The sequence below is a fragment of the Salvelinus fontinalis genome, chromosome 9, assembly GCF_029448725.1.
Source record: "Salvelinus fontinalis isolate EN_2023a chromosome 9, ASM2944872v1, whole genome shotgun sequence".
NCBI lineage: Eukaryota > Metazoa > Chordata > Actinopteri > Salmoniformes > Salmonidae > Salvelinus > Salvelinus fontinalis.
This window is the reverse complement of record NC_074673.1, coordinates 28,252,947-28,266,126: the sequence shown is the minus strand read 5'-3', so window position 1 is coordinate 28,266,126 and position 13,180 is coordinate 28,252,947. Positions and strand designations below refer to the sequence as shown.

At 43.3% G+C, this 13,180-nt stretch overlaps 1 protein-coding gene across 3 annotated transcripts in view; it reads left to right on the top strand.

Annotated features, from left to right (window-relative positions):
- The window catches only part of LOC129862376 (tetraspanin-9), a 322,087-nt gene that overhangs the window by 80,520 nt on the left and 228,387 nt on the right, over window positions 1-13,180 (top strand). For 2 of the 3 annotated variants that reach the window (XM_055933974.1, XM_055933972.1), the window contains one exon: window positions 7,796-7,874. The gene's annotated coding sequence lies outside the window, so the exon portion shown is untranslated. Of the gene's footprint in view, window positions 1-7,484; window positions 7,565-7,795; window positions 7,875-13,180 lie in introns of all 3 variants that reach the window. The other variant, XM_055933975.1, reaches the window with a different exon arrangement.

The window sequence follows — 13,180 nt, the reverse complement described above, 5'->3', positions numbered from 1 at the left end:
CAAAATGATTAACTGAGAACAAACAAGTCACATGATAATTCAGTAAATCCATAAAACATAATCAACCAAAAAACTTCCAAACCTCCACAGTACAATTTGTTGTATGGCTACTTCAGGAATTTTGAACCCATCACAGCCAGAAAAGGTGTGGAATTTATTCTCCAATGGTTGGGAAAATAAAATAAATAGGAAATATATTCCTATTTGTAATTCTTTTAGATTCCCACCCGAAAAAACTGATTTTCTCGCTCCTCATTAACAGCAAATGGCTGCATCTCATTATTATGTTTTTATTAGTAAGCGTGTTGTTACGTTGGCATGAAGGATCGGGAGACAGACGCAGGAATGCGTAATAGTTTTTCATTATGCCCAAATTACGGCGTGCCGTGTAAGGGCACGGGGACGAAGACCAAACAAACACGTAACAAAAACACAGGGTTGAAACCCAAACAAAAGAGCGAGGAGTACCTTGAATAAATAACACATGCACACAATGATTAACACACGGGACGAGACCTGTAATGATCTGCGCAATCCACAAGGGCACAAAAGCCCAAAACACACAGCACAGGTACTCACACGCACCAACGGTTCATTGTAACAATAATCAACAAGACCATGGAAACCAAAGGACACATACAGTATATACAAATACTAATCAGTGGGAATAGGGGACAGGCATGCGTGATGAAAGTTCTGGAGTTATAACCAAAGTTATTTCTGAATATTGATCATCACATTTATTGGAAATGTGAACAATGGTGTAGTGCACGGCCTTTCTATGATTGCCATTGCCTCCCATGTAGAATGTAACAGCATAGTCAAGGCTGCTCATTGATTTCTGTTCCAGCTTCTAATGCTCCATTGAGCAGAGATCTACAGACGTGTTTTACATAAATCAGCACAGCTACAGTGCCTGGCCTTCTGACAGATATGAGGTAGCACTCCGTGATTTCACCACACATTACACTGTAATCAGAGCAGTTCCAAACCCCCCAGTCTTCGATTATGCGTCCATTCTACTCTGATAAGTACCTGACACAAGTCATTTCAAGGCACAAGGCGAGACCCAGATGCAGACAGGAGGCAGAGGTTGGAGTCTTACAATGTTTATTAATCCGAAGGGGTAGGCAAGAGAATGGTCGTGGACAGGCAAAATGGTCAAAACCAGATCAGAGTCCAGGAGGTACAGAGTGGCAGACAGGCTCGTGGTCAAGGCAGGCAGAATGGTCAGGCAGAAACAGGCAAGGATCAAAACCGGGAGGACTAGAAAAAGGAGAATGCAAAGAGCAGGAGAATGGGAAAAATGCTGGTTGACTTGGAGACATACAAGACGAGCTGGCACAGAGAGACAGGAAACACAGGGATAAATACACTGGGGAAAACAAGCGACACCTGGTGGGGGTGGAGACAATAACGAGGACAGGTGAAACCGAACAGGGTGTGACAAGTCATGGAGTCTTATTGGCATGGAGCTCCATTAACAAGGGAGTACGTTGGTTTTACTGATCGTGGCTCATGGATCATGGGATCCATCCTCCCATTGCCTCTCCCTCACGTTGTACCGTGATATGGGATCAGCCACGGCTCCTTCCTCATTGCATTCCTGGGCGGTGGCGTCATGCCCTGTGGTGTAACCCCATCCTCCACTAGAACTCTGAGTGAGGAGAGGTGGGGATGTGGTTAGAGTGGGAGGGGCTGGATGGCTGGAGGGGCCACAGCACCAATGCAGCTGTTGGGGATTTGTGGACTGAAGTTACCCTGCTGTACTCGGAGCAGGATTAAGCAGGGAGAACAGCAGAGGATCCCTGGCCTCAGAAAACCCTGGAGAAAAAAAACAACGCTTGGAGACCCTGGAGAGAGAACACCACTGGGCCCTGAAGATGAGAACAGCGAAATGTATAAGGCTGTATTGGAAAAGAGAGACGAGGAAGAACAGCTGTTGAACCCAAGGCTCCCTACATAAGGATGAGAGCAAGAACCCAGAGTCCTGTCTTCATGCTGTATTAACCCACTGTGGTGAAAGCCCTCTAGTAACCACCACCTTGCCAAGCAGTCCAGACAGCCATTGGAGCCTGGATATATTTCATACACATCCAGCCCTGCAGGGCATGGAGACATTTTGTTCTAACCAGAGGGCTTATTCTGAGAGTGATCAATAGCATCTCAGCGCTTTGAAATTAAGTAATCATCCCCTCATCTCATCCAGATGTACTTTGTTCCATATCCCTTTTCAATTTCACTGTCCCCTGGCAGGCCGGGTTTGGGACTGGAAAGGAGTTTGGGCCTGTGCGCATGTGTGTGCGTGTGTGTGTGTGTGTGTGTGTGTGTGTGTGTGTGTGTGCGTGCGTGTGTGTGTTTGTCCCAGGCCTTAGTTAGAGGCCCAGCTGACTGCCCTGTGCCCTCCTGTGCCACAGTGACATCCCTCTGCCACCCTCACAGCTGGAGGGGCTCTGTGACAGGGGCAGCTGCCTACCGCACCTCTTTCCCCTGGGGCTAATGATACACCAATACAGCCAACAGCACGCCATGGGCCTGTCAACACCTCCTTCCAGCTTTCTTATTAGAATACGACTACTCTCCCTCCAGTCTCCAGTGAGTCTCCACGGCTCTCCACTGCTAGCAAGATCACAGCCCTTTCTACGGCAGACCGCTGCTCCAGAGCATTTCCCACTCCCGGCTCCGGCCCTTTTGTGTGAATACTTGATTTGTCTCACTCTCTCTTGAACAGAGGTAGACACACAGTGTGTTTTGGTCTGGCTGCTTCTATGAACAGAGGAAGACACGCAGTGTGTTTTGGTCTGGCTGCTTCTATGAACAGAGGAAGACACGCAGTGTGTTTTGGTCTGGCTGCTTCTATGAACAGAGGAAGACATGCAGTGTGTTTTGGTCTGGCTGCTTCTATGAACAGAGGAAGACATGCAGTGTGTTTTGGTCTGGCTGCTTCTATGAACAGAGGAAGACACGCAGTGTGTTTTGGTCTGGCTGCTTCTATGAACAGAGGAAGACACGCAGTGTGTTTTGGTCTGGCTGCTTCTATGAACAGAGGAAGACACGCAGTGTGTTTTGGTCTGGCTACTTCTATGAACAGAGGAAGACATGCAGTGTGTTTTGGTCTGGCTGGTTCTATGAACAGAGGAAGACATGCAGTGTGTTTTGGTCTGGCTGCTTCTATGAACAGAGGAAGACACGCAGTGTGTTTTGGTCTGGCTGCTTCTATGAACAGAGGAAGACACGCAGTGTGTTTTGGTCTGGCTACTTCTATGAACAGAGGAAGACACGCAGTGTGTTTTGGTCTGGCTGGTTCTATGAACAGAGGAAGACACGCAGTGTGTTTTGGTCTGGCCGCTTCTCAAAGGTTACCTCAGACTTTTATCTCACGGCTGGCCTTGAAGCTTGGTGGAGTGGGGCTGACACACACTGACACACATCACACAGGCCTGGTTTCAGTTAAGGCAGCAGCAGCTGCAGCAGGAGGAGGAAGTTCTATTTCCCATAGTTCACCCAGTGTAATGGAGCATGTGTAGTACGTCTCTCAAGATGCCCAGTTATCATCGGCTTGCTTGGAAAAACCTCATCACACACACACACACACACACACACACACACACACACTGAAAGAGGCCCACAGACAGTTAAAATAATACTGAGGGTGAGCGATCACGACCAGGGCCAAATTACAGCAGGCCTGTTTATAACACATACTGATTGAGACGGTTTATATAGTAACATCTCCTCAGCATATCTCCTCAGAAGGCTGACCATCCCATCCCCACGTCATCCATCTCCTCTAGTCACACACACAGGGGAGCACACTATACTACTCCGGCCCAGTGTGGGAATGTTGCTCTAGCAGTTTCTTAAACATGTGCTGATGGCCATCATTTTCCTTGGCTTGTGTTTATAGCTGGAGGTCCAGTGGCTGTCCACACTCTCTGAGGAGGAAATGGGCTGCTCAAATAATTGCGAGTAATTACATAAGTCTTATTAGGTACTGTCATTGAAGCCAACATTCATTTGGGTCACTAATGGGACAGACATTACTGTTTTGTTATGCAGACTCTCTTGCTCTCTAGGGCTGACCCTAATTAGTCGACTGGTCGATTGTTTGGTCGATAGGCTGTTGGTTGACTGAGATTTTTTGTTGTTGAGCAGTAGCAAATATATAGTGTACAGTACCAGTCAAAAGTTTGTATACACTTACTCATTCCAGGGTTTTTCTTTAATTTTACCATTTTCTACATTTTAGAATAATAGTGACTGCATCAGAAGTATAAAATAACACATATGGAATCATGTAGTAACCAAAAAAGTGTTAAACAAATTTAAATATACAGTTGAAGTCAGAAGTTTACATACACTTAGGTTGGAGTTATTAAAACTCGTTTTTCAACCACTCCACAAATTTCTTGTTAAAAAACTATAGTTTTGGCAAGTCGGTTAGGACATCTACCTTGTGCATGACACAAGTAATTTTTCCAACAATTGTTTACAGACAGATTATTTCACTTATAATTCACTGTATCACAATTCCAGTGGGTCAGAAGTTTACATGCACTAAGTTGACTGTGCCTTTAAACAGCGTGGAAAAATCCAGTAAATGTCGTCATGCCTTTAGAAGCTTCTGATAGGCTAATTTACATAATTTGGGTCAATTGGAGGTGTACCTGTGGGTGTATTTCAAGGCCTACCTTCAAACTCAGTGCCTCTTTGCTTGACATCATGGGAAAATCTAAAGAAATCGGCCAAGACCTCAGAAAAAAAATGTGTAGACCCCCTCAAGTCTGGTTCATCCTTGGGAGCAATTTCCAAACGCCTGAAGGTACCACGTTCATCTGTACAAACAATAGTACGCAAGTATAAACACCATGGGACCACCCAGCCGTCATACCGCTCAGGAAGGAGACGCGTTCTGTTTCCTAGAGATGAACGTACTTTGGTGCGACAAGTGTAAATCAATCCCAGAACAACAGCAAAGGACCGTGTCAAGATGCTGGAGGAAACAGGCACAAAACTATCTATATCCACAGTAAAACGAGTCCTATATCGACATAACATGAAAAGCTGTGTGTCTTCCAAATGGACAATGACCCCAAGCATACTTCCAAAGTTGTGGCAAAAAAGGCTTAAGGACAACAAAGTGAAGGTATTGGAGTGGCCATCACAAAGCCCTGACCTCAGAACTGAAAAATTGCGTGCGAGCAAGGAGGAATACTAACCTGTGTCACGTTCTGACCATAGTTCTTTTGTGTTTTCATTGTTTTAGTGTTGGTCAGGACGTGAGCTGAGTGGGCATTGTGTGTCTAGTTTTCACGTTTCTATGTTTGGCCTGATATGGTTCTTAATCAGAAGCAGGTTTTAGTCATTGTCTCTGATTGGGAACCATATTTAGGTAGCCTGTTTTGTGTTGGGGTTTGTGGGTGGTTGTCTTCTGTCTTTGTGTTCTATGCACCAGATAGGACTGTTTTGGTTTTGACACATTTGTTATTTTGTATTTTGTAGTGTTCACGGTTTTGTCGTTATTAAACATGATGAACACTAACTACGCTGCATCTTGGTCCGATCCCTGCAACACCTCCTCTTCAGACGAAGAGGAGGAAATCTGCCGTTACAACCTGACTCAGTTACACCAGCTCTGTCAGAAGGAATGGGCCAAAATTCACCCAACTTATTGTGGGAAGCTTGTGGAAGGCTACCCAAAACGTTTGACCCAAGTTAAACAATTTAAAGGCAATGCTACAAAATACTAATTGAGTGTATGTAAACTTCTGACCCACTGGGAATGTGATGAAAGAAATTAAAGCTGAAATAAATCACTCTCTACTATTATTCTGTCAACGTCGTGTGTATAGGTGGCAGGGAAGTCAGGCGCAGGAGAGTAAACGAAGTGTAGATGGAGACTTTTAATAAATGTCCATGACATGCTCCAAACACGAGAAATATACATACATCAAATAAAAATGGGTACGAGGACCCGTCGCGCACCTATACACCAATAAAACAACACTTGACATAAAACAATCTCTGACAAACACATGAAGGGAAATAGAGGGTTAAATACACAACAGGTAATGAATGGGATTGACAACAGGTGTGTGGGAAGACAAGACAAAACCAATGGAAAATGAAAAATGGATCGATGATGGCTAGAAGGCCGGTGAAGTCGACCGCCGAACACCGCCCGGACAAGGAGAGGCAACGACTTCGGAAGAAGTCGTGACATATTCTGACATTTCACATTCTTAAAATAAAGTGGTGAACCTAACTGACCTAAGACAGGGAATTTTTACCTGGATTAATTGTCAGGAATTGTGAAAAACTGAGTTTAAATGTATTTGGCTAAGATGTATGTAAACTTCTGACTTCAACTGTATCTTATATTTGAGATTCTTCAAAGTTGCCACCCTTTACCTTGATGGCAGCTTTGCACACTCTTGGCATTCTCTCAACCAGCTTCATGAGGTAGTCACCTGGAATGCATTTCAATTAGCAGGTATAGCCTTGTTGAAAGTTAATTTGTGGAATTTCTTTCCTTCTTAATGTGTTTGACCCAATCAGTTGTGTTGTGACAAGGTAGGGGTGGTATACAGAAGATAGCCCTATTTAGTAAAAGACCAAGTCCATATTATGGAAAAAACTGTTCAAATAAGCAAGGAGAAACGACAGTCCATCATTACTTTAAGACATGAAGGTCAGTCAATCCAGAAACTTTACTTTGAAAGTTTCTTCAAATGCAGTAGCAAAAACCAGCAATCGCTATGATGAAATTGACATGATTGATTGACTGTAGGGGAGGGCGGTTCTTTCTTTATAAACACAAACTCACTTCCTTGACAACTTCCTTCACAACAGCTCTGCACAATATTGTTGTATGGCGGTATTATACATTTTATATTGTGGATATGTAGTGGTGTAATAATGTTATATGATGTACTGTTTTATATTTTGTTTTATGTGTGATGTAAGTGCCTTAAAGTGTGTGGACCGCAGGAAGAGTAGCTTCTGACTTGGCATCATCTAATGGGGATCCCTAACAAATATAAATGGCTATATTGAAATTGTTTGTTGGCACCGCCAAGGCTGTTTCCCTTCTGCCGCTATTGTAGAACAGCCCTCCAAATGATAAAAGGAAACTGGAGATGCCATTGCTCATCATTACATGGAAATGTAAGGTATTGGCTGGGATATCATCTTATAGGGAGAGGAGACCCGGGCCATGTTTATTTGATTTGATTTATATGATTGGGGCTGTAGATCAGCCTGTAGACTAGACGCCTGCTGCACACACCTGTTCATGGAGGGCTATCATTCATTCTGCAGAGCAAGTGCTGGCTATTGATAGTCTGTGTATTTTACCATGCCTGCCAAGTGAGAGAGAGAGACTGACTGGCTCACTGACTCAGAATCAGACCCAGTAGCTACATTGTGTATACATCTTGTCATCCACTCCCAGCATATTGTCCTTTCTTATTTCCCCCTCTCAGTATTCTGCCGCAGTGCTCAAGGTCACACGTAGCACCTGGAATTTTGTTGGAGTTGACTGAAGAACTGACCACTCTGCTCGGTGAAAAACAGCTTACTACTTGCTCTAGTCTCTCAAACTGTAGTGTTGATGCTCTTTACATTTTAACTGTCCCTCCTGGCCTGTGGAATAGATCTATCCATGTGGCCATTTTATACTCTGGGTTTTATTGTGTTTTACAGGCCTGGCCCTCTATAAATATGACGTTTATTATTCATGGACTGTGGTGAGAAAGAGAGCGTAGAGTTCTGACTGAGTTTGTGTTTTTGGCAGGCTTCAGGGCTTTCCTACTCTGAGACTGACCTGTGAGTGCGGAACAGACACTGTCTCCCTCTTCACCCCCAGAGCAACGGTAAGAACCACACACACACACACACACACACACACACACACACACACACACACACACACACACACACACACACACACACACACACACACACACACACACACACACACACACACACACACACACACATACACACACACACACACACACACACACAGAGGACTCCCATCTGTTTCAGGACCTGTTTCATCTGTTTCAGGACCTGTTTAACGCATTATCAAAGGGAACAAGACACTGTAATTACACCTACCAGAGATATAATACCAGTGCCCTCTCAGTCACCATCGATGTGTTTGCACAATGAACTTCGATTCAGTTGCACTGTAATCAGCATTAGCTCCTCTAGCTCAACCCCCTCTCCTCTGATATGCACTGTTGCACCTTTGACAGCCCTACTGCTTGCTCTGCAGTGAGTATGGTTACATGCACACAATAATGTGATTATTGTGCATAATCAGATGAATACAATAGTTAGATTAAAACGTTTACATGCTTTGCAAGAAGAATGATTTCCCTAATAATCATGTTTCAGTGGACACATCTGAAGTCAGGCTACCTGATGACACCGCTAAATGCAGAAAATTGCCAATCAAAATAAACGTTCTATCATGTCATTTTTGGGAAGCATATTTGATCCTGATTAAGACTTATACTGTTTGTATATACTACTTCTAAGACACATACATTCAGTTGTTCCAAAGTCAATTGACTCGTGCTAAAGAGGGAGGCTTGGTCGGCTGATCCTAGAACATGTGCAGATCATATATACCCGATTTAAAGTTTTTACATGTCCTAATAACTCAAAAGAAGTATCAAATCAAAGTTTATTCATGTGCGTCGAAAACAACAGGTGTGGACCTTACAGAGAAATGCTTACTTACAAGCCCTAACCAACAGTGCCATTTTTAAGTAAAAAATAGGTATTAGGTAAATAATAGATACGTTTTTAAGAAAAGAAAAAAGTAAAATGACAGTGAAAATAACAGTAGTGAGGCTATAAACAGGTGGTACCGGTACAGAGTCAATGTGTGGGGGCACCGGTTAGTCAGGCTAATTGAGGTGATATGTACATGTAGGTCATGTTAATAAAGTGGCTATGCATATATGATAAACAGAGAGTAGCAGCAGCGTAAAAGAGGGGATTGGTTGGTAGGGGGTGGCGGGACACAATGCAAATAGTCTGGGTAGCCATTTGATTACCTGTTCAGGAGTCTTATTGCCTGGGGGTAAAAGCTGTTGAGAAGCTTTTTGGTCCTACACTTGGCGCTCCGGTACCGCTTGCCATGCGGTAGCAGAGAGAACAGTCTATGACTGGGGTGACTGGGGTCTTTGACAGTTTTTAGGGCCTTCCTCTGACACCGCCTGGTGTAGGGGTCCTGGATGGCAGGCAGCTTAGCCCCAGTGATGTACTGGGCCATACGCACTACCCTCTGTAGTGCCTTGCGGTCGGAGGCCGACCAGTTGCCGTACCAGGCAGTGATGCAACCAGTCAGAAAACCAGTTTTAATCAGCGTATGCTTTCTTTGATTTTGACCTCATGCCATTTAAGATAAGCAAAGTAAGGTGTTTACAGCACTATTGCATAATCTGCCTACAACCATAAGCAGTTTAATATCGAATTATTACTGTCCATGTAAACATTCTCAGTGTGTCTTTAAGAAATAGCATGGTATAATCTTTTTCATCTTACAGCAAACACTCCCCAGTCAGTTGTGCTCTTATTCCCCGGGCCTTCCAAGGTGTAAGGTCCTCTCTGATAGCCACTCAGACCCCTTCCCGGTGGCTCCCCACTTCAAAGTCAAGCGTCACTAAAAAGGAGGACCAAAATTTGCCGCTAGCCAGTGCTCGGAAAGACCGGCTAACTTGTGTTTGGCTACCGATGTAGGATCTTAATTTGAGCCAGTTTGTGAATGTGAATTATGTGAATTATAATTCATATACATTTTTGTAGGGGTTATTATACATTTTTGTAGGGGTTGATACATTTTCCGTTAGGGGAAATCAAGTCTGAAATGTTAAAAGTGGAAAATACAAACTTTACTAGCCTTTTTAAAACTCAAATACACTACAAGTTTGCATTTCTTGCTTTACAGAAACATTCTTAGCAACAAAAGAGTGATCAAATGAAGATCCTTCATCTGTAGATCAAAGGTAGGGTAGCTGAACTGGCAGGCTCTGCTGCGGCAGGGCTACTGTGCCAGTCATGTGAGTGATGCGGTAAGAAGCCTGAGGCGCTGAGGTGTCAGATCCATAGCAGAGAAATCAGCAGGATGGGGGTTTGGGAATGAAGGGTCAAGGATATGGGCATCACTGTCTCTCCCTCACTGTCCCTTTTAATGCATACAAACATCCCCCTCTGGGCTTTGTGGTTTGCAGGAGATGTGTGTGTGTGTGTGTGTGTGTGTGTGTGTGTGTGTGTGTGTGTGTGTGTGTGTGTGTGTGTGTGTGTGTGTGTGTGTGTGTGTGTGTGTGTGTGTGTGTGTTTGTGTTTGTCCCAGGCCTTAGTTAGAGGTGTGTGTGTGTGAAACTGTGTGTGTGAAACTGTGTGTGGCAGAGAGTGATAGTGTGTGAAACTGTGTGTGGCAGAGAGTGATAGTGTGTGACTGTATGTATTTATGTATGTACTCTACCCTTCAAAAGTTTGGGGTCACTTAGAAATTTCCTTGTTTTTGAAAGAAAAGCAAATTTTTTGTCCATTAAAATAACCTCAAATTAATCAGAAATAGTGCGTAAACATTGTTTATGTTGTAAATGACAATTGTAGCTGGAAACGGCAGATTTTTTATGGAATATCTACAAAGGCGTACAGAGGCCCATTATCAGCAACCATCACTCCTGTGTTCCAATGGCACGTTGTGTTAGCTAATACAAGTTTATCATTTTAAAAGGCTAATTGATCATTAGAAAACCCTTTTGCAAATATGTTAGCACAGCTGAAAACTGTTGTCCTGATTTAAAGAAACAATAAAACTGGCCTTCTTTAGACGAGTTGAGTATCAGGAGTATTCCATGCGAGAAATTGCCAAGAAACTGAAGATCTTGTACAACGCTGTGTACTACTCCCTTCACAGAACAGCGCAAACTGGCTCTAAGCAGAATAGAAAGAGGAGTGGGCCCCGGTGCACAACTGAGCAAGAGGACAAGTACATTAGAGTGTCTAGTTTGAGAAACACACGCCTCACAAGTCCTCAACTGGCAGCTTCATTAAATAGTACCCGCAAAACACCAGTCTCAACGTCAACAGTGAAGAGGTGACTCCGGGATGCTGGCCTTCTAGGCAGAGTTCCTCTGTCCAGTGTCTGTGTTCTTTTGCCAATCTTTTATTTTTATTGGCCAGTCTGAGATATGGCTTTTTCTTTGCAACTTTGTCTAGGCCCGCATCCCGCTTTTCTTTCAAAAACAAGGACATTTCTAAGTGACCCCAAACTTTTGAACGGTAGTGTATGTATTTACAGGTACAGTTGAAGTCGAAAGTTTACATACACCTTATCCAAATACATTTAAACTCAGTTTTTCACATTTCCTGACAATTAATCCAAGTAAAAAATCCGTCTTAGATCAATTAGGATCATCACTTTATTTTAAGAATGTGAAATGTCAGAGTAATAGTAGAGAATTATTTATTTCAGCTTTTATTTCTTTCATCACATTCCCAGTGGGTCAGAAGTTTACATACACTCAATTAGTATTTGGTAGCATTGCTTTTAGCAGTGTTTAACTTGGGTCAAACGTTTCGAGTAGCCTTCCACAAACTTCCCACAATAAATTGGGTGAATTTTGGCCCATTCCTCCTGACAGAGCTGATGTAACTGAATCAGGTTTGTAGGCCTCCTTGCTCGCACACGCTTTTTTTCTGCCCACAAATTTTCTATAGGATTGAGGTCAGGGCTTTGTGATGGCCACTCGAATACCTTGACTTTGTTTTCCTTAAGCCATTTTGCCACAACTTTGGAAGTATGCTTGGGGTCATTGTCCATCTGGAAGACCCATTTGCGACCAAGCTTTAACTTCCTGACTGATGTCTTGAGATTTTGCTTCAATATATCCACATCATTTTCTTTCCTCATGATGTCATCTATTTTGTGAAGTGCACCAGTCCTTCCTGCAGCAAACCACCCCCACATCATTATGCTGCCACCCCGTGCTTCACTGTTGGGATGGTGTTCTTCGGCTTGCAAGCCTCCCCCTTTTTCCTCCAAACATAACGATGGTCATTATGACCAAACAATTCTATTTTTGTTTTATCAGACCAGAGGACATTTCTCCAAAAAGTACGATCTTTGTCCCCATGTGCAATTGCAAACCGTAGTCTGGCTTTTTTATGGCGGTTTTGGAGAAGTGGCTTCTTCCTTGCTGAGCGGCCTTTGAGGTTGTGTCGATATAGGACTCGTTTTACAGTGGATATAGATACTTTTGTACCTGTTTCCTCCAGCATCTTCACAAGGTCCTTTGCTGTTGTTCTGCGATTGATTTGCCCTTTTCGCACCAAAGTACGTTAATCTCTAGGAGACAGAACGTGTCTCCTTCCTGAGCGGTATGACGCCTGCGTGGTCCCATGGTGTTTATACTTGCATACTATTGTTTGTACAGATGAACGTGGTACCTTCAGGCGTTTGGAAATTGCTCCCAAGGATGAACCAGACTTGGCTGATTTTCTGAGGTCTTGGCTGATTTCTTTTGATTTTTCCATGTCAAGCAAAGAAGCACTGAGTTTGAAGGTAGGCCTTGAAATACATCCACAGGTATACCTCCAATTGACTCAAATGATTTCAATTAGCCTATCAGAAGCTTCTAAAGCCATGACATAATTTTCTGGAATGTTCCAAGCTGTTTAAAGGCAGTCAACTTAGTGTATGTTAACTTCTGACACATATGGAATGATGTAGTAACCAAAAAAGTGTTAAACAAATCTAAATATATTTTTTGTAGCAACACTTTGCCTTGATGATAGCTTTGCACACTCTTGGCAATCTTTCAACCAGCTTCACCTGGAATACTTTTCCAAACTTTTCTACATATTCTGATCACTTGTTAGCTGCCTTTCCTTCACTCTGCGGTCCAACTCCTCCCAAACCATCTCAATTGGGTTGAGGTCGGGTGACTGTGGAGGTCAGGTCATCTGACCTAGTGGCCAAGATCTAAATTGCAGCTGGGCTGGAATAATACATAATGGCCTTTTCTCTTGCATTTCAAAGATGATGGTACAAAAAATACAAAGGAACGTTTTTTTATTTTCTTTGTATTATCTTTTACCAGATCTATTGTGTTATATTCTCCGACATTCCTTTCACATTTCCAAAAACTTCAAA